Below are 18,846 nucleotides of genomic sequence, written 5' to 3'. Positions count from 1 at the left end.
CTTTTCTGTCCCGCCACACTCGCTCCACTTCTCAGGCTCAGGCTTCTCAGCTGCTCCTTGAAGCCAACGGAGGACGCGACGGACGGACGGACGGATGGACGGGCGGGCGAAGGAAGGAAGGAAGGAAGGAAGGAAGGAAGGAAGGAAGGAACGAACGATATCGAGTCACTGGCTCTGCTGCAATTTCACCAGCAGCCAGCCAGCCTGTCGGACAGGCAGGCTCGTTCAAGTGTGCCAGCAGCCAGGGCACGCGGACGGGAGGGAGGAAGGAAGGAAGGGAGGGAGGCATCCGATGGAGCCCGGCTACAGAGCAACGGGGCGCCGCCGCCGCCGGCACAACAGGGCCCGGTGCTCCTGCACCCTGCATCCTCCCCGCCTGCACCAGACTGCCAAGACTGCTGCTCTCCTGCCCAGACAGACAGACCAGCTACAAGCATCACCACCTAGCCATAGCATCAGCAAAACTCTGCCTACCTGCCCTGCCCTGGCCTGGCCTGGCCTCCTGGCCTCCTCTGATGCGTCTGCCTGCCCCAGGCCCAAAGCCCCGCCCACCGTTCAAGGTAAGGCAGAGGCACAACCCCCCACTCCACCCACTCAGACCTCCCCAATATACATCGGCAGTGCAGTGCATCTCTAGCCTCGCTCAGAATCACGTCCCAAACCCCAAGATCACTCAAACGTCTCATGCTTACACCTACCTACTCGGCGTCCAGCTTTGGCGCACGTCTCCACAATTGCCACATCCGTCCACGTGCCCCTGCTTCACGCACGGCACTGTGCCTCCCTCCGGCAGGCATTTCGCCGATCCGTTTCCTGTTTCACAACCAAGGCATAATCAGTACCCCTTTCCTTCCACGGCGCGCACACGCGCCCACCCACTCCACCACTGAGCCATGCCGGCCAAAAACGCACCTGCAGAGCAGTGGGGCACAGGGCCGCCGTCAGCCCGCGACACATTTCCCTCCTGCCGTGCCCTCCCTCCTGTTTCTACATCCGTGCACCCACCCCGCTGCAAAACCAGTCAGTCTGCTCAGGCGTCAGCACAGAGGCATAATGAAGGGCCTCGGCCCTTCTCCCTTTACTGCCCTCTGTACAGCTTGGCAGATCCCTCAGCACTCCGTGTGCACGTGTGTCTGTGACTCTGTGTGTGTGTGTGTGTGTGTGAGAGAGAGAGATTGAGTGAGTGAGTGAGTGAGTGAGTGAGTGAGTGAGTGAGTGAGAGAGAGACAGACAGACCCTGCCAGATCCCTCAGCATTCCATGTGTGTTTGTGTCGGTGGGTGAGAGAGACAGAGACAGAGACAGAGAGACAGACAGACACACACACACACACACACACACACCCACCCACCTCCACACACCCCCGTGTGCACGTGTGTCTGTGACTCTGTGTGTGTGTGAGATTGAGTGAGAGAGAGAGACAGACCCTGCCAGATCCCTCAGCATTCCATGTGTGTTTGTGTCGGTGGGTGAGAGAGACAGAGACAGAGACAGACACAGAGAGACAGACACACACACACACACAAACACACACACACACCCACCCCCACACACCCCCGTGTGCACGTGTGTCTGTGACTCTGTGTGTGTGTGAGATTGAGTGAGTGAGAGAGAGAGACAGACCGACCCTGCCAGATCCCTCAGCATTCCATGTGTGTTTGTGTCGGTGGGTGAGAGAGACAGAGACAGACACAGAGAGACAGACAGACACACACACACACCCACCCACCCCCATCCACCCTGGTAAAAAAAGGTGGTGGGGGAGCAGGGGAGAAGACACCACTGTGTCCAATGATAGCCTGTGCAGACGCAAAGTCTACAGCTTCTGTGAGATGAAACAAACTCAAGCCACTCAACAATTGTAATTCCACACACATCAAAATAAAGGCACAGAGGTGTGAATGGCTGCACTTCAGCCTTCGGCTTGGAGAGCACACCCATTGTTTCTCCTCAGGCACACCTGTAGCTGACATCTTCCTATTCCCAAGCTTGCCAGGAGGCTTTTCTGCCCGCGGACTTTGGCCACGTCCACAAACCTCGTAACCGGTCTTGAGCGGCGCACGTGGCCTCTGCCTTTGTCGCCCGGTGCAGTCCCATCCGCTCGCTCCCTCCCGGAGAGGGCAGAGCCTCCGAAGGAGACCGTTCAGCTGGATGCGCCAGCCAGCTGGGGCACGCAAAGCCGAGAGGCGCGCTCTCTTTGCCGAGTGCAGGGACGCCCTTGAAGGGCCGAGCGGCCTGCTCCCACTCCCCCTGCAGACTTTTGTGCAGACAGGACAGCGTGACCAGCCTCCCACGACCAGGAGAGCAGTGCAAGTTGAGCCAGCCTCTGAGACCGACCTGGGAGCCAGCCGAGGAAGCCGGCAGCCTTGACGTAGGCAGTGTGCCAGTGACGTAGGCGCCCGTAGGTACGGCCCCACTCCCAGATGATTGGTGGATCACTGGCAGCTTTACATAGCCTCTGACAAGTTGCACTCAGGACGGACCAGGTAGGCAACAGCTGTCCAGCACACCCACCGATCCCAGACAACCTAGGGGAGAGCTGCCAGCGGGCCAGGGCAGCAAGGTCTTTGCCAGGCCTCCTGCTTCAATCTAAACACCAGAGGCTAGGCAGGATGTAGCCGACTCAAGAGGCCGCCTGCATCGCTTCTCGGCCTTTTGGCTAAGATCAAGTGTAGTATCTGTTCTTATCAGTTTAATATCTGATACGTCCCTTATCTGGGGACCATATATTAAATTGATTTTTGGAACAGGGAGATGGAATAGGGGCTTGCTCCGTCCACTCCACGCATCGACCCGGTATTGCAGTGCCTCTGGGAACGGTGCACTCCCCTTCTGGGGAATTTCAAAGTAGCAAAGAAAAGAAAAACGACGAAAGCTCCATCAGGCGGCGGCGGCGGCACAGCAGCACAGACAAGCATGCACGCACATGGAGAGAGAGGAGAGCTGCTTGCTCTACACCTCTCCTGTGTCTGTGTCTGTCTGTCGATACAGCTCACTCACTCACTCACTCACGCAATGTGCAGACAACTCAACAACAGCACGGGCATCATATCTGGGCCGTTTGGCTAAGATCAAGTGCACATCCGGGCTGCAACCAGATCAGGTGCTGCAGGCAAGGCAGCAACTTCATGAGAGATGCCCCTTGGCATTCATTCCTGAAGCAAACTGCTCAACCGGCGCACTCATTCTGATGCCTGCTCACTCGGCTGCTGCCTGCACCAAGCACAGAAGCAGAGTGAAGTGGAGCAGGCCGAAAGACCTTTTCTGTCCCGCCACACTCGCTCCACTTCTCAGGCTCAGGCTTCTCAGCTGCTCCTTGAAGCCAACGGAGGACGCGACGGACGGACGGACGGATGGACGGGCGGGCGAAGGAAGGAAGGAAGGAAGGAAGGAAGGAAGGAAGGAAGGAACGAACGATATCGAGTCACTGGCTCTGCTGCAATTTCACCAGCAGCCAGCCAGCCTGTCGGACAGGCAGGCTCGTTCAAGTGTGCCAGCAGCCAGGGCACGCGGACGGGAGGGAGGAAGGAAGGAAGGGAGGGAGGCATCCGATGGAGCCCGGCTACAGAGCAACGGGGCGCCGCCGCCGCCGGCACAACAGGGCCCGGTGCTCCTGCACCCTGCATCCTCCCCGCCTGCACCAGACTGCCAAGACTGCTGCTCTCCTGCCCAGACAGACAGACCAGCTACAAGCATCACCACCTAGCCATAGCATCAGCAAAACTCTGCCTACCTGCCCTGCCCTGGCCTGGCCTGGCCTCCTGGCCTCCTCTGATGCGTCTGCCTGCCCCAGGCCCAAAGCCCCGCCCACCGTTCAAGGTAAGGCAGAGGCACAACCCCCCACTCCACCCACTCAGACCTCCCCAATATACATCGGCAGTGCAGTGCATCTCTAGCCTCGCTCAGAATCACGTCCCAAACCCCAAGATCACTCAAACGTCTCATGCTTACACCTACCTACTCGGCGTCCAGCTTTGGCGCACGTCTCCACAATTGCCACATCCGTCCACGTGCCCCTGCTTCACGCACGGCACTGTGCCTCCCTCCGGCAGGCATTTCGCCGATCCGTTTCCTGTTTCACAACCAAGGCATAATCAGTACCCCTTTCCTTCCACGGCGCGCACACGCGCCCACCCACTCCACCACTGAGCCATGCCGGCCAAAAACGCACCTGCAGAGCAGTGGGGCACAGGGCCGCCGTCAGCCCGCGACACATTTCCCTCCTGCCGTGCCCTCCCTCCTGTTTCTACATCCGTGCACCCACCCCGCTGCAAAACCAGTCAGTCTGCTCAGGCGTCAGCACAGAGGCATAATGAAGGGCCTCGGCCCTTCTCCCTTTACTGCCCTCTGTACAGCTTGGCAGATCCCTCAGCACTCCGTGTGCACGTGTGTCTGTGACTCTGTGTGTGTGTGTGTGTGTGTGAGAGAGAGAGATTGAGTGAGTGAGTGAGTGAGTGAGTGAGTGAGTGAGTGAGTGAGTGAGTGAGGAGAGAGAGAGAGACAGACCCTGCCAGATCCCTCAGCATTCCATGTGTGTTTGTGTCGGTGGGTGAGAGAGACAGAGACAGAGACAGAGAGACAGACAGACACACACACACACACACACACACACCCACCCACCTCCACACACCCCCGTGTGCACGTGTGTCTGTGACTCTGTGTGTGTGTGAGATTGAGTGAGAGAGAGAGACAGACCCTGCCAGATCCCTCAGCATTCCATGTGTGTTTGTGTCGGTGGGTGAGAGAGACAGAGACAGAGACAGACACAGAGAGACAGACACACACACACACACAAACACACACACACACCCACCCCCACACACCCCCGTGTGCACGTGTGTCTGTGACTCTGTGTGTGTGTGAGATTGAGTGAGTGAGAGAGAGAGACAGACCGACCCTGCCAGATCCCTCAGCATTCCATGTGTGTTTGTGTCGGTGGGTGAGAGAGACAGAGACAGACACAGAGAGACAGACAGACACACACACACACCCACCCACCCCCATCCACCCTGGTAAAAAAAGGTGGTGGGGGAGCAGGGGAGAAGACACCACTGTGTCCAATGATAGCCTGTGCAGACGCAAAGTCTACAGCTTCTGTGAGATGAAACAAACTCAAGCCACTCAACAATTGTAATTCCACACACATCAAAATAAAGGCACAGAGGTGTGAATGGCTGCACTTCAGCCTTCGGCTTGGAGAGCACACCCATTGTTTCTCCTCAGGCACACCTGTAGCTGACATCTTCCTATTCCCAAGCTTGCCAGGAGGCTTTTCTGCCCGCGGACTTTGGCCACGTCCACAAACCTCGTAACCGGTCTTGAGCGGCGCACGTGGCCTCTGCCTTTGTCGCCCGGTGCAGTCCCATCCGCTCGCTCCCTCCCGGAGAGGGCAGAGCCTCCGAAGGAGACCGTTCAGCTGGATGCGCCAGCCAGCTGGGGCACGCAAAGCCGAGAGGCGCGCTCTCTTTGCCGAGTGCAGGGACGCCCTTGAAGGGCCGAGCGGCCTGCTCCCACTCCCCCTGCAGACTTTTGTGCAGACAGGACAGCGTGACCAGCCTCCCACGACCAGGAGAGCAGTGCAAGTTGAGCCAGCCTCTGAGACCGACCTGGGAGCCAGCCGAGGAAGCCGGCAGCCTTGACGTAGGCAGTGTGCCAGTGACGTAGGCGCCCGTAGGTACGGCCCCACTCCCAGATGATTGGTGGATCACTGGCAGCTTTACATAGCCTCTGACAAGTTGCACTCAGGACGGACCAGGTAGGCAACAGCTGTCCAGCACACCCACCGATCCCAGACAACCTAGGGGAGAGCTGCCAGCGGGCCAGGGCAGCAAGGTCTTTGCCAGGCCTCCTGCTTCAATCTAAACACCAGAGGCTAGGCAGGATGTAGCCGACTCAAGAGGCCGCCTGCATCGCTTCTCGGCCTTTTGGCTAAGATCAAGTGTAGTATCTGTTCTTATCAGTTTAATATCTGATACGTCCCTTATCTGGGGACCATATATTAAATTGATTTTTGGAACAGGGAGATGGAATAGGGGCTTGCTCCGTCCACTCCACGCATCGACCCGGTATTGCAGTGCCTCTGGGAACGGTGCACTCCCCTTCTGGGGAATTTCAAAGTAGCAAAGAAAAGAAAAACGACGAAAGCTCCATCAGGCGGCGGCGGCGGCACAGCAGCACAGACAAGCATGCACGCACATGGAGAGAGAGGAGAGCTGCTTGCTCTACACCTCTCCTGTGTCTGTGTCTGTCTGTCGATACAGCTCACTCACTCACTCACTCACGCAATGTGCAGACAACTCAACAACAGCACGGGCATCATATCTGGGCCGTTTGGCTAAGATCAAGTGCACATCCGGGCTGCAACCAGATCAGGTGCTGCAGGCAAGGCAGCAACTTCATGAGAGATGCCCCTTGGCATTCATTCCTGAAGCAAACTGCTCAACCGGCGCACTCATTCTGATGCCTGCTCACTCGGCTGCTGCCTGCACCAAGCACAGAAGCAGAGTGAAGTGGAGCAGGCCGAAAGACCTTTTCTGTCCCGCCACACTCGCTCCACTTCTCAGGCTCAGGCTTCTCAGCTGCTCCTTGAAGCCAACGGAGGACGCGACGGACGGACGGACGGATGGACGGGCGGGCGAAGGAAGGAAGGAAGGAAGGAAGGAAGGAAGGAAGGAAGGAACGAACGATATCGAGTCACTGGCTCTGCTGCAATTTCACCAGCAGCCAGCCAGCCTGTCGGACAGGCAGGCTCGTTCAAGTGTGCCAGCAGCCAGGGCACGCGGACGGGAGGGAGGAAGGAAGGAAGGGAGGGAGGCATCCGATGGAGCCCGGCTACAGAGCAACGGGGCGCCGCCGCCGCCGGCACAACAGGGCCCGGTGCTCCTGCACCCTGCATCCTCCCCGCCTGCACCAGACTGCCAAGACTGCTGCTCTCCTGCCCAGACAGACAGACCAGCTACAAGCATCACCACCTAGCCATAGCATCAGCAAAACTCTGCCTACCTGCCCTGCCCTGGCCTGGCCTGGCCTCCTGGCCTCCTCTGATGCGTCTGCCTGCCCCAGGCCCAAAGCCCCGCCCACCGTTCAAGGTAAGGCAGAGGCACAACCCCCCACTCCACCCACTCAGACCTCCCCAATATACATCGGCAGTGCAGTGCATCTCTAGCCTCGCTCAGAATCACGTCCCAAACCCCAAGATCACTCAAACGTCTCATGCTTACACCTACCTACTCGGCGTCCAGCTTTGGCGCACGTCTCCACAATTGCCACATCCGTCCACGTGCCCCTGCTTCACGCACGGCACTGTGCCTCCCTCCGGCAGGCATTTCGCCGATCCGTTTCCTGTTTCACAACCAAGGCATAATCAGTACCCCTTTCCTTCCACGGCGCGCACACGCGCCCACCCACTCCACCACTGAGCCATGCCGGCCAAAAACGCACCTGCAGAGCAGTGGGGCACAGGGCCGCCGTCAGCCCGCGACACATTTCCCTCCTGCCGTGCCCTCCCTCCTGTTTCTACATCCGTGCACCCACCCCGCTGCAAAACCAGTCAGTCTGCTCAGGCGTCAGCACAGAGGCATAATGAAGGGCCTCGGCCCTTCTCCCTTTACTGCCCTCTGTACAGCTTGGCAGATCCCTCAGCACTCCGTGTGCACGTGTGTCTGTGACTCTGTGTGTGTGTGTGTGTGTGTGAGAGAGAGAGATTGAGTGAGTGAGTGAGTGAGTGAGTGAGTGAGTGAGAGAGAGAGAGACAGACCCTGCCAGATCCCTCAGCATTCCATGTGTGTTTGTGTCGGTGGGTGAGAGAGACAGAGACAGAGACAGAGAGACAGACAGACACACACACACACACACACACACCCCCACCCACCTCCACACACCCCCGTGTGCACGTGTGTCTGTGACTCTGTGTGTGTGTGAGATTGAGTGAGAGAGAGAGACAGACCCTGCCAGATCCCTCAGCATTCCATGTGTGTTTGTGTCGGTGGGTGAGAGAGACAGAGACAGAGACAGACACAGAGAGACAGACACACACACACACACAAACACACACACACACCCACCCCCACACACCCCCGTGTGCACGTGTGTCTGTGACTCTGTGTGTGTGTGAGATTGAGTGAGTGAGAGAGAGAGACAGACCGACCCTGCCAGATCCCTCAGCATTCCATGTGTGTTTGTGTCGGTGGGTGAGAGAGACAGAGACAGACACAGAGAGACAGACAGACACACACACACACCCACCCACCCCCATCCACCCTGGTAAAAAAAGGTGGTGGGGGAGCAGGGGAGAAGACACCACTGTGTCCAATGATAGCCTGTGCAGACGCAAAGTCTACAGCTTCTGTGAGATGAAACAAACTCAAGCCACTCAACAATTGTAATTCCACACACATCAAAATAAAGGCACAGAGGTGTGAATGGCTGCACTTCAGCCTTCGGCTTGGAGAGCACACCCATTGTTTCTCCTCAGGCACACCTGTAGCTGACATCTTCCTATTCCCAAGCTTGCCAGGAGGCTTTTCTGCCCGCGGACTTTGGCCACGTCCACAAACCTCGTAACCGGTCTTGAGCGGCGCACGTGGCCTCTGCCTTTGTCGCCCGGTGCAGTCCCATCCGCTCGCTCCCTCCCGGAGAGGGCAGAGCCTCCGAAGGAGACCGTTCAGCTGGATGCGCCAGCCAGCTGGGGCACGCAAAGCCGAGAGGCGCGCTCTCTTTGCCGAGTGCAGGGACGCCCTTGAAGGGCCGAGCGGCCTGCTCCCACTCCCCCTGCAGACTTTTGTGCAGACAGGACAGCGTGACCAGCCTCCCACGACCAGGAGAGCAGTGCAAGTTGAGCCAGCCTCTGAGACCGACCTGGGAGCCAGCCGAGGAAGCCGGCAGCCTTGACGTAGGCAGTGTGCCAGTGACGTAGGCGCCCGTAGGTACGGCCCCACTCCCAGATGATTGGTGGATCACTGGCAGCTTTACATAGCCTCTGACAAGTTGCACTCAGGACGGACCAGGTAGGCAACAGCTGTCCAGCACACCCACCGATCCCAGACAACCTAGGGGAGAGCTGCCAGCGGGCCAGGGCAGCAAGGTCTTTGCCAGGCCTCCTGCTTCAATCTAAACACCAGAGGCTAGGCAGGATGTAGCCGACTCAAGAGGCCGCCTGCATCGCTTCTCGGCCTTTTGGCTAAGATCAAGTGTAGTATCTGTTCTTATCAGTTTAATATCTGATACGTCCCTTATCTGGGGACCATATATTAAATTGATTTTTGGAACAGGGAGATGGAATAGGGGCTTGCTCCGTCCACTCCACGCATCGACCCGGTATTGCAGTGCCTCTGGGAACGGTGCACTCCCCTTCTGGGGAATTTCAAAGTAGCAAAGAAAAGAAAAACGACGAAAGCTCCATCAGGCGGCGGCGGCGGCACAGCAGCACAGACAAGCATGCACGCACATGGAGAGAGAGGAGAGCTGCTTGCTCTACACCTCTCCTGTGTCTGTGTCTGTCTGTCGATACAGCTCACTCACTCACTCACTCACGCAATGTGCAGACAACTCAACAACAGCACGGGCATCATATCTGGGCCGTTTGGCTAAGATCAAGTGCACATCCGGGCTGCAACCAGATCAGGTGCTGCAGGCAAGGCAGCAACTTCATGAGAGATGCCCCTTGGCATTCATTCCTGAAGCAAACTGCTCAACCGGCGCACTCATTCTGATGCCTGCTCACTCGGCTGCTGCCTGCACCAAGCACAGAAGCAGAGTGAAGTGGAGCAGGCCGAAAGACCTTTTCTGTCCCGCCACACTCGCTCCACTTCTCAGGCTCAGGCTTCTCAGCTGCTCCTTGAAGCCAACGGAGGACGCGACGGACGGACGGACGGATGGACGGGCGGGCGAAGGAAGGAAGGAAGGAAGGAAGGAAGGAAGGAAGGAAGGAACGAACGATATCGAGTCACTGGCTCTGCTGCAATTTCACCAGCAGCCAGCCAGCCTGTCGGACAGGCAGGCTCGTTCAAGTGTGCCAGCAGCCAGGGCACGCGGACGGGAGGGAGGAAGGAAGGAAGGGAGGGAGGCATCCGATGGAGCCCGGCTACAGAGCAACGGGGCGCCGCCGCCGCCGGCACAACAGGGCCCGGTGCTCCTGCACCCTGCATCCTCCCCGCCTGCACCAGACTGCCAAGACTGCTGCTCTCCTGCCCAGACAGACAGACCAGCTACAAGCATCACCACCTAGCCATAGCATCAGCAAAACTCTGCCTACCTGCCCTGCCCTGGCCTGGCCTGGCCTCCTGGCCTCCTCTGATGCGTCTGCCTGCCCCAGGCCCAAAGCCCCGCCCACCGTTCAAGGTAAGGCAGAGGCACAACCCCCCACTCCACCCACTCAGACCTCCCCAATATACATCGGCAGTGCAGTGCATCTCTAGCCTCGCTCAGAATCACGTCCCAAACCCCAAGATCACTCAAACGTCTCATGCTTACACCTACCTACTCGGCGTCCAGCTTTGGCGCACGTCTCCACAATTGCCACATCCGTCCACGTGCCCCTGCTTCACGCACGGCACTGTGCCTCCCTCCGGCAGGCATTTCGCCGATCCGTTTCCTGTTTCACAACCAAGGCATAATCAGTACCCCTTTCCTTCCACGGCGCGCACACGCGCCCACCCACTCCACCACTGAGCCATGCCGGCCAAAAACGCACCTGCAGAGCAGTGGGGCACAGGGCCGCCGTCAGCCCGCGACACATTTCCCTCCTGCCGTGCCCTCCCTCCTGTTTCTACATCCGTGCACCCACCCCGCTGCAAAACCAGTCAGTCTGCTCAGGCGTCAGCACAGAGGCATAATGAAGGGCCTCGGCCCTTCTCCCTTTACTGCCCTCTGTACAGCTTGGCAGATCCCTCAGCACTCCGTGTGCACGTGTGTCTGTGACTCTGTGTGTGTGTGTGTGTGTGTGAGAGAGAGAGATTGAGTGAGTGAGTGAGTGAGTGAGTGAGTGAGTGAGTGAGTGAGTGAGTGAGTGAGAGAGAGAGAGACAGACCCTGCCAGATCCCTCAGCATTCCATGTGTGTTTGTGTCGGTGGGTGAGAGAGACAGAGACAGAGACAGAGAGACAGACAGACACACACACACACACACACACACACCCACCCACCTCCACACACCCCCGTGTGCACGTGTGTCTGTGACTCTGTGTGTGTGTGAGATTGAGTGAGAGAGAGAGACAGACCCTGCCAGATCCCTCAGCATTCCATGTGTGTTTGTGTCGGTGGGTGAGAGAGACAGAGACAGAGACAGACACAGAGAGACAGACACACACACACACACAAACACACACACACACCCACCCCCACACACCCCCGTGTGCACGTGTGTCTGTGACTCTGTGTGTGTGTGAGATTGAGTGAGTGAGAGAGAGAGACAGACCGACCCTGCCAGATCCCTCAGCATTCCATGTGTGTTTGTGTCGGTGGGTGAGAGAGACAGAGACAGACACAGAGAGACAGACAGACACACACACACACCCACCCACCCCCATCCACCCTGGTAAAAAAAGGTGGTGGGGGAGCAGGGGAGAAGACACCACTGTGTCCAATGATAGCCTGTGCAGACGCAAAGTCTACAGCTTCTGTGAGATGAAACAAACTCAAGCCACTCAACAATTGTAATTCCACACACATCAAAATAAAGGCACAGAGGTGTGAATGGCTGCACTTCAGCCTTCGGCTTGGAGAGCACACCCATTGTTTCTCCTCAGGCACACCTGTAGCTGACATCTTCCTATTCCCAAGCTTGCCAGGAGGCTTTTCTGCCCGCGGACTTTGGCCACGTCCACAAACCTCGTAACCGGTCTTGAGCGGCGCACGTGGCCTCTGCCTTTGTCGCCCGGTGCAGTCCCATCCGCTCGCTCCCTCCCGGAGAGGGCAGAGCCTCCGAAGGAGACCGTTCAGCTGGATGCGCCAGCCAGCTGGGGCACGCAAAGCCGAGAGGCGCGCTCTCTTTGCCGAGTGCAGGGACGCCCTTGAAGGGCCGAGCGGCCTGCTCCCACTCCCCCTGCAGACTTTTGTGCAGACAGGACAGCGTGACCAGCCTCCCACGACCAGGAGAGCAGTGCAAGTTGAGCCAGCCTCTGAGACCGACCTGGGAGCCAGCCGAGGAAGCCGGCAGCCTTGACGTAGGCAGTGTGCCAGTGACGTAGGCGCCCGTAGGTACGGCCCCACTCCCAGATGATTGGTGGATCACTGGCAGCTTTACATAGCCTCTGACAAGTTGCACTCAGGACGGACCAGGTAGGCAACAGCTGTCCAGCACACCCACCGATCCCAGACAACCTAGGGGAGAGCTGCCAGCGGGCCAGGGCAGCAAGGTCTTTGCCAGGCCTCCTGCTTCAATCTAAACACCAGAGGCTAGGCAGGATGTAGCCGACTCAAGAGGCCGCCTGCATCGCTTCTCGGCCTTTTGGCTAAGATCAAGTGTAGTATCTGTTCTTATCAGTTTAATATCTGATACGTCCCTTATCTGGGGACCATATATTAAATTGATTTTTGGAACAGGGAGATGGAATAGGGGCTTGCTCCGTCCACTCCACGCATCGACCCGGTATTGCAGTGCCTCTGGGAACGGTGCACTCCCCTTCTGGGGAATTTCAAAGTAGCAAAGAAAAGAAAAACGACGAAAGCTCCATCAGGCGGCGGCGGCGGCACAGCAGCACAGACAAGCATGCACGCACATGGAGAGAGAGGAGAGCTGCTTGCTCTACACCTCTCCTGTGTCTGTGTCTGTCTGTCGATACAGCTCACTCACTCACTCACTCACGCAATGTGCAGACAACTCAACAACAGCACGGGCATCATATCTGGGCCGTTTGGCTAAGATCAAGTGCACATCCGGGCTGCAACCAGATCAGGTGCTGCAGGCAAGGCAGCAACTTCATGAGAGATGCCCCTTGGCATTCATTCCTGAAGCAAACTGCTCAACCGGCGCACTCATTCTGATGCCTGCTCACTCGGCTGCTGCCTGCACCAAGCACAGAAGCAGAGTGAAGTGGAGCAGGCCGAAAGACCTTTTCTGTCCCGCCACACTCGCTCCACTTCTCAGGCTCAGGCTTCTCAGCTGCTCCTTGAAGCCAACGGAGGACGCGACGGACGGACGGACGGATGGACGGGCGGGCGAAGGAAGGAAGGAAGGAAGGAAGGAAGGAAGGAAGGAAGGAACGAACGATATCGAGTCACTGGCTCTGCTGCAATTTCACCAGCAGCCAGCCAGCCTGTCGGACAGGCAGGCTCGTTCAAGTGTGCCAGCAGCCAGGGCACGCGGACGGGAGGGAGGAAGGAAGGAAGGGAGGGAGGCATCCGATGGAGCCCGGCTACAGAGCAACGGGGCGCCGCCGCCGCCGGCACAACAGGGCCCGGTGCTCCTGCACCCTGCATCCTCCCCGCCTGCACCAGACTGCCAAGACTGCTGCTCTCCTGCCCAGACAGACAGACCAGCTACAAGCATCACCACCTAGCCATAGCATCAGCAAAACTCTGCCTACCTGCCCTGCCCTGGCCTGGCCTGGCCTCCTGGCCTCCTCTGATGCGTCTGCCTGCCCCAGGCCCAAAGCCCCGCCCACCGTTCAAGGTAAGGCAGAGGCACAACCCCCCACTCCACCCACTCAGACCTCCCCAATATACATCGGCAGTGCAGTGCATCTCTAGCCTCGCTCAGAATCACGTCCCAAACCCCAAGATCACTCAAACGTCTCATGCTTACACCTACCTACTCGGCGTCCAGCTTTGGCGCACGTCTCCACAATTGCCACATCCGTCCACGTGCCCCTGCTTCACGCACGGCACTGTGCCTCCCTCCGGCAGGCATTTCGCCGATCCGTTTCCTGTTTCACAACCAAGGCATAATCAGTACCCCTTTCCTTCCACGGCGCGCACACGCGCCCACCCACTCCACCACTGAGCCATGCCGGCCAAAAACGCACCTGCAGAGCAGTGGGGCACAGGGCCGCCGTCAGCCCGCGACACATTTCCCTCCTGCCGTGCCCTCCCTCCTGTTTCTACATCCGTGCACCCACCCCGCTGCAAAACCAGTCAGTCTGCTCAGGCGTCAGCACAGAGGCATAATGAAGGGCCTCGGCCCTTCTCCCTTTACTGCCCTCTGTACAGCTTGGCAGATCCCTCAGCACTCCGTGTGCACGTGTGTCTGTGACTCTGTGTGTGTGTGTGTGTGTGTGAGAGAGAGAGATTGAGTGAGTGAGTGAGTGAGTGAGTGAGTGAGTGAGAGAGAGAGAGACAGACCCTGCCAGATCCCTCAGCATTCCATGTGTGTTTGTGTCGGTGGGTGAGAGAGACAGAGACAGAGACAGAGAGACAGACAGACACACACACACACACACACACACCCCCACCCACCTCCACACACCCCCGTGTGCACGTGTGTCTGTGACTCTGTGTGTGTGTGAGATTGAGTGAGAGAGAGAGACAGACCCTGCCAGATCCCTCAGCATTCCATGTGTGTTTGTGTCGGTGGGTGAGAGAGACAGAGACAGAGACAGACACAGAGAGACAGACACACACACACACACAAACACACACACACACCCACCCCCACACACCCCCGTGTGCACGTGTGTCTGTGACTCTGTGTGTGTGTGAGATTGAGTGAGTGAGAGAGAGAGACAGACCGACCCTGCCAGATCCCTCAGCATTCCATGTGTGTTTGTGTCGGTGGGTGAGAGAGACAGAGACAGACACAGAGAGACAGACAGACACACACACACACCCACCCACCCCCATCCACCCTGGTAAAAAAAGGTGGTGGGGGAGCAGGGGAGAAGACACCACTGTGTCCAATGATAGCCTGTGCAGACGCAAAGTCTACAGCTTCTGTGAGATGAAACAAACTCAAGCCACTCAACAATTGTAATTCCACACACATCAAAATAAAGGCACAGAGGTGTGAATGGCTGCACTTCAGCCTTCGGCTTGGAGAGCACACCCATTGTTTCTCCTCAGGCACACCTGTAGCTGACATCTTCCTATTCCCAAGCTTGCCAGGAGGCTTTTCTGCCCGCGGACTTTGGCCACGTCCACAAACCTCGTAACCGGTCTTGAGCGGCGCACGTGGCCTCTGCCTTTGTCGCCCGGTGCAGTCCCATCCGCTCGCTCCCTCCCGGAGAGGGCAGAGCCTCCGAAGGAGACCGTTCAGCTGGATGCGCCAGCCAGCTGGGGCACGCAAAGCCGAGAGGCGCGCTCTCTTTGCCGAGTGCAGGGACGCCCTTGAAGGGCCGAGCGGCCTGCTCCCACTCCCCCTGCAGACTTTTGTGCAGACAGGACAGCGTGACCAGCCTCCCACGACCAGGAGAGCAGTGCAAGTTGAGCCAGCCTCTGAGACCGACCTGGGAGCCAGCCGAGGAAGCCGGCAGCCTTGACGTAGGCAGTGTGCCAGTGACGTAGGCGCCCGTAGGTACGGCCCCACTCCCAGATGATTGGTGGATCACTGGCAGCTTTACATAGCCTCTGACAAGTTGCACTCAGGACGGACCAGGTAGGCAACAGCTGTCCAGCACACCCACCGATCCCAGACAACCTAGGGGAGAGCTGCCAGCGGGCCAGGGCAGCAAGGTCTTTGCCAGGCCTCCTGCTTCAATCTAAACACCAGAGGCTAGGCAGGATGTAGCCGACTCAAGAGGCCGCCTGCATCGCTTCTCGGCCTTTTGGCTAAGATCAAGTGTAGTATCTGTTCTTATCAGTTTAATATCTGATACGTCCCTTATCTGGGGACCATATATTAAATTGATTTTTGGAACAGGGAGATGGAATAGGGGCTTGCTCCGTCCACTCCACGCATCGACCCGGTATTGCAGTGCCTCTGGGAACGGTGCACTCCCCTTCTGGGGAATTTCAAAGTAGCAAAGAAAAGAAAAACGACGAAAGCTCCATCAGGCGGCGGCGGCGGCACAGCAGCACAGACAAGCATGCACGCACATGGAGAGAGAGGAGAGCTGCTTGCTCTACACCTCTCCTGTGTCTGTGTCTGTCTGTCGATACAGCTCACTCACTCACTCACTCACGCAATGTGCAGACAACTCAACAACAGCACGGGCATCATATCTGGGCCGTTTGGCTAAGATCAAGTGCACATCCGGGCTGCAACCAGATCAGGTGCTGCAGGCAAGGCAGCAACTTCATGAGAGATGCCCCTTGGCATTCATTCCTGAAGCAAACTGCTCAACCGGCGCACTCATTCTGATGCCTGCTCACTCGGCTGCTGCCTGCACCAAGCACAGAAGCAGAGTGAAGTGGAGCAGGCCGAAAGACCTTTTCTGTCCCGCCACACTCGCTCCACTTCTCAGGCTCAGGCTTCTCAGCTGCTCCTTGAAGCCAACGGAGGACGCGACGGACGGACGGACGGATGGACGGGCGGGCGAAGGAAGGAAGGAAGGAAGGAAGGAAGGAAGGAAGGAAGGAACGAACGATATCGAGTCACTGGCTCTGCTGCAATTTCACCAGCAGCCAGCCAGCCTGTCGGACAGGCAGGCTCGTTCAAGTGTGCCAGCAGCCAGGGCACGCGGACGGGAGGGAGGAAGGAAGGAAGGGAGGGAGGCATCCGATGGAGCCCGGCTACAGAGCAACGGGGCGCCGCCGCCGCCGGCACAACAGGGCCCGGTGCTCCTGCACCCTGCATCCTCCCCGCCTGCACCAGACTGCCAAGACTGCTGCTCTCCTGCCCAGACAGACAGACCAGCTACAAGCATCACCACCTAGCCATAGCATCAGCAAAACTCTGCCTACCTGCCCTGCCCTGGCCTGGCCTGGCCTCCTGGCCTCCTCTGATGCGTCTGCCTGCCCCAGGCCCAAAGCCCCGCCCACCGTTCAAGGTAAGGCAGAGGCACAACCCCCCACTCCACCCACTCAGACCTCCCCAATATACATCGGCAGTGCAGTGCATCTCTAGCCTCGCTCAGAATCACGTCCCAAACCCCAAGATCACTCAAACGTCTCATGCTTACACCTACCTACTCGGCGTCCAGCTTTGGCGCACGTCTCCACAATTGCCACATCCGTCCACGTGCCCCTGCTTCACGCACGGCACTGTGCCTCCCTCCGGCAGGCATTTCGCCGATCCGTTTCCTGTTTCACAACCAAGGCATAATCAGTACCCCTTTCCTTCCACGGCGCGCACACGCGCCCACCCACTCCACCACTGAGCCATGCCGGCCAAAAACGCACCTGCAGAGCAGTGGGGCACAGGGCCGCCGTCAGCCCGCGACACATTTCCCTCCTGCCGTGCCCTCCCTCCTGTTTCTACATCCGTGCACCCACCCCGCTGCAAAACCAGTCAGTCTGCTCAGGCGTCAGCACAGAGGCATAATGAAGGGCCTCGGCCCTTCTCCCTTTACTGCCCTCTGTACAGCTTGGCAGATCCCTCAGCACTCCGTGTGCACGTGTGTCTGTGACTCTGTGTGTGTGTGTGTGTGTGTGAGAGAGAGAGATTGAGTGAGTGAGTGAGTGAGTGAGTGAGTGAGTGAGTGAGTGAGTGAGTGAGTGAGAGAGAGAGAGACAGACCCTGCCAGATCCCTCAGCATTCCATGTGTGTTTGTGTCGGTGGGTGAGAGAGACAGAGACAGAGACAGAGAGACAGACAGACACACACACACACACACACACACACCCACCCACCTCCACACACCCCCGTGTGCACGTGTGTCTGTGACTCTGTGTGTGTGTGAGATTGAGTGAGAGAGAGAGACAGACCCTGCCAGATCCCTCAGCATTCCATGTGTGTTTGTGTCGGTGGGTGAGAGAGACAGAGACAGAGACAGACACAGAGAGACAGACACACACACACACACAAACACACACACACACCCACCCCCACACACCCCCGTGTGCACGTGTGTCTGTGACTCTGTGTGTGTGTGAGATTGAGTGAGTGAGAGAGAGAGACAGACCGACCCTGCCAGATCCCTCAGCATTCCATGTGTGTTTGTGTCGGTGGGTGAGAGAGACAGAGACAGACACAGAGAGACAGACAGACACACACACACACCCACCCACCCCCATCCACCCTGGTAAAAAAAGGTGGTGGGGGAGCAGGGGAGAAGACACCACTGTGTCCAATGATAGCCTGTGCAGACGCAAAGTCTACAGCTTCTGTGAGATGAAACAAACTCAAGCCACTCAACAATTGTAATTCCACACACATCAAAATAAAGGCACAGAGGTGTGAATGGCTGCACTTCAGCCTTCGGCTTGGAGAGCACACCCATTGTTTCTCCTCAGGCACACCTGTAGCTGACATCTTCCTATTCCCAAGCTTGCCAGGAGGCTTTTCTGCCCGCGGACTTTGGCCACGTCCACAAACCTCGTAACCGGTCTTGAGCGGCGCACGTGGCCTCTGCCTTTGTCGCCCGGTGCAGTCCCATCCGCTCGCTCCCTCCCGGAGAGGGCAGAGCCTCCGAAGGAGACCGTTCAGCTGGATGCGCCAGCCAGCTGGGGCACGCAAAGCCGAGAGGCGCGCTCTCTTTGCCGAGTGCAGGGACGCCCTTGAAGGGCCGAGCGGCCTGCTCCCACTCCCCCTGCAGACTTTTGTGCAGACAGGACAGCGTGACCAGCCTCCCACGACCAGGAGAGCAGTGCAAGTTGAGCCAGCCTCTGAGACCGACCTGGGAGCCAGCCGAGGAAGCCGGCAGCCTTGACGTAGGCAGTGTGCCAGTGACGTAGGCGCCCGTAGGTACGGCCCCACTCCCAGATGATTGGTGGATCACTGGCAGCTTTACATAGCCTCTGACAAGTTGCACTCAGGACGGACCAGGTAGGCAACAGCTGTCCAGCACACCCACCGATCCCAGACAACCTAGGGGAGA

The 18,846-nt window shown here is 58.1% G+C and overlaps 5 non-coding genes across 5 annotated transcripts; all 5 read left to right on the top strand.

Moving 5' to 3' along the window:
- The first annotated feature begins 2,638 nt into the window (after positions 1 to 2,638).
- Positions 2,639 to 2,829, top strand: LOC140205659 (U2 spliceosomal RNA). Its single transcript, XR_011887926.1, has one exon. It is a non-coding gene; the product is annotated as a U2 spliceosomal RNA (small nuclear RNA).
- A 3,078-nt stretch (positions 2,830 to 5,907) lies between these two features.
- On the top strand, positions 5,908 to 6,098 carry LOC140205658 (U2 spliceosomal RNA). Its single transcript, XR_011887925.1, has one exon. It is a non-coding gene; the product is annotated as a U2 spliceosomal RNA (small nuclear RNA).
- Positions 6,099 to 9,157: 3,059 nt separating this feature from the next.
- Positions 9,158 to 9,348, top strand: LOC140205657 (U2 spliceosomal RNA). Its single transcript, XR_011887924.1, has one exon. It is a non-coding gene; the product is annotated as a U2 spliceosomal RNA (small nuclear RNA).
- Positions 9,349 to 12,427: 3,079 nt separating this feature from the next.
- LOC140205656 (U2 spliceosomal RNA) lies at positions 12,428 to 12,618 on the top strand. Its single transcript, XR_011887923.1, has one exon. It is a non-coding gene; the product is annotated as a U2 spliceosomal RNA (small nuclear RNA).
- A 3,059-nt stretch (positions 12,619 to 15,677) lies between these two features.
- LOC140205655 (U2 spliceosomal RNA) lies at positions 15,678 to 15,868 on the top strand. Its single transcript, XR_011887922.1, has one exon. It is a non-coding gene; the product is annotated as a U2 spliceosomal RNA (small nuclear RNA).
- Positions 15,869 to 18,846: the final 2,978 nt, after the last annotated feature.

This window comes from Mobula birostris, chromosome 11 (genome assembly GCF_030028105.1).
Source record: "Mobula birostris isolate sMobBir1 chromosome 11, sMobBir1.hap1, whole genome shotgun sequence".
NCBI lineage: Eukaryota > Metazoa > Chordata > Chondrichthyes > Myliobatiformes > Myliobatidae > Mobula > Mobula birostris.
Note: the sequence above shows the minus strand (reverse complement) of the source record. Positions and strands in the feature narration are given on the sequence as shown.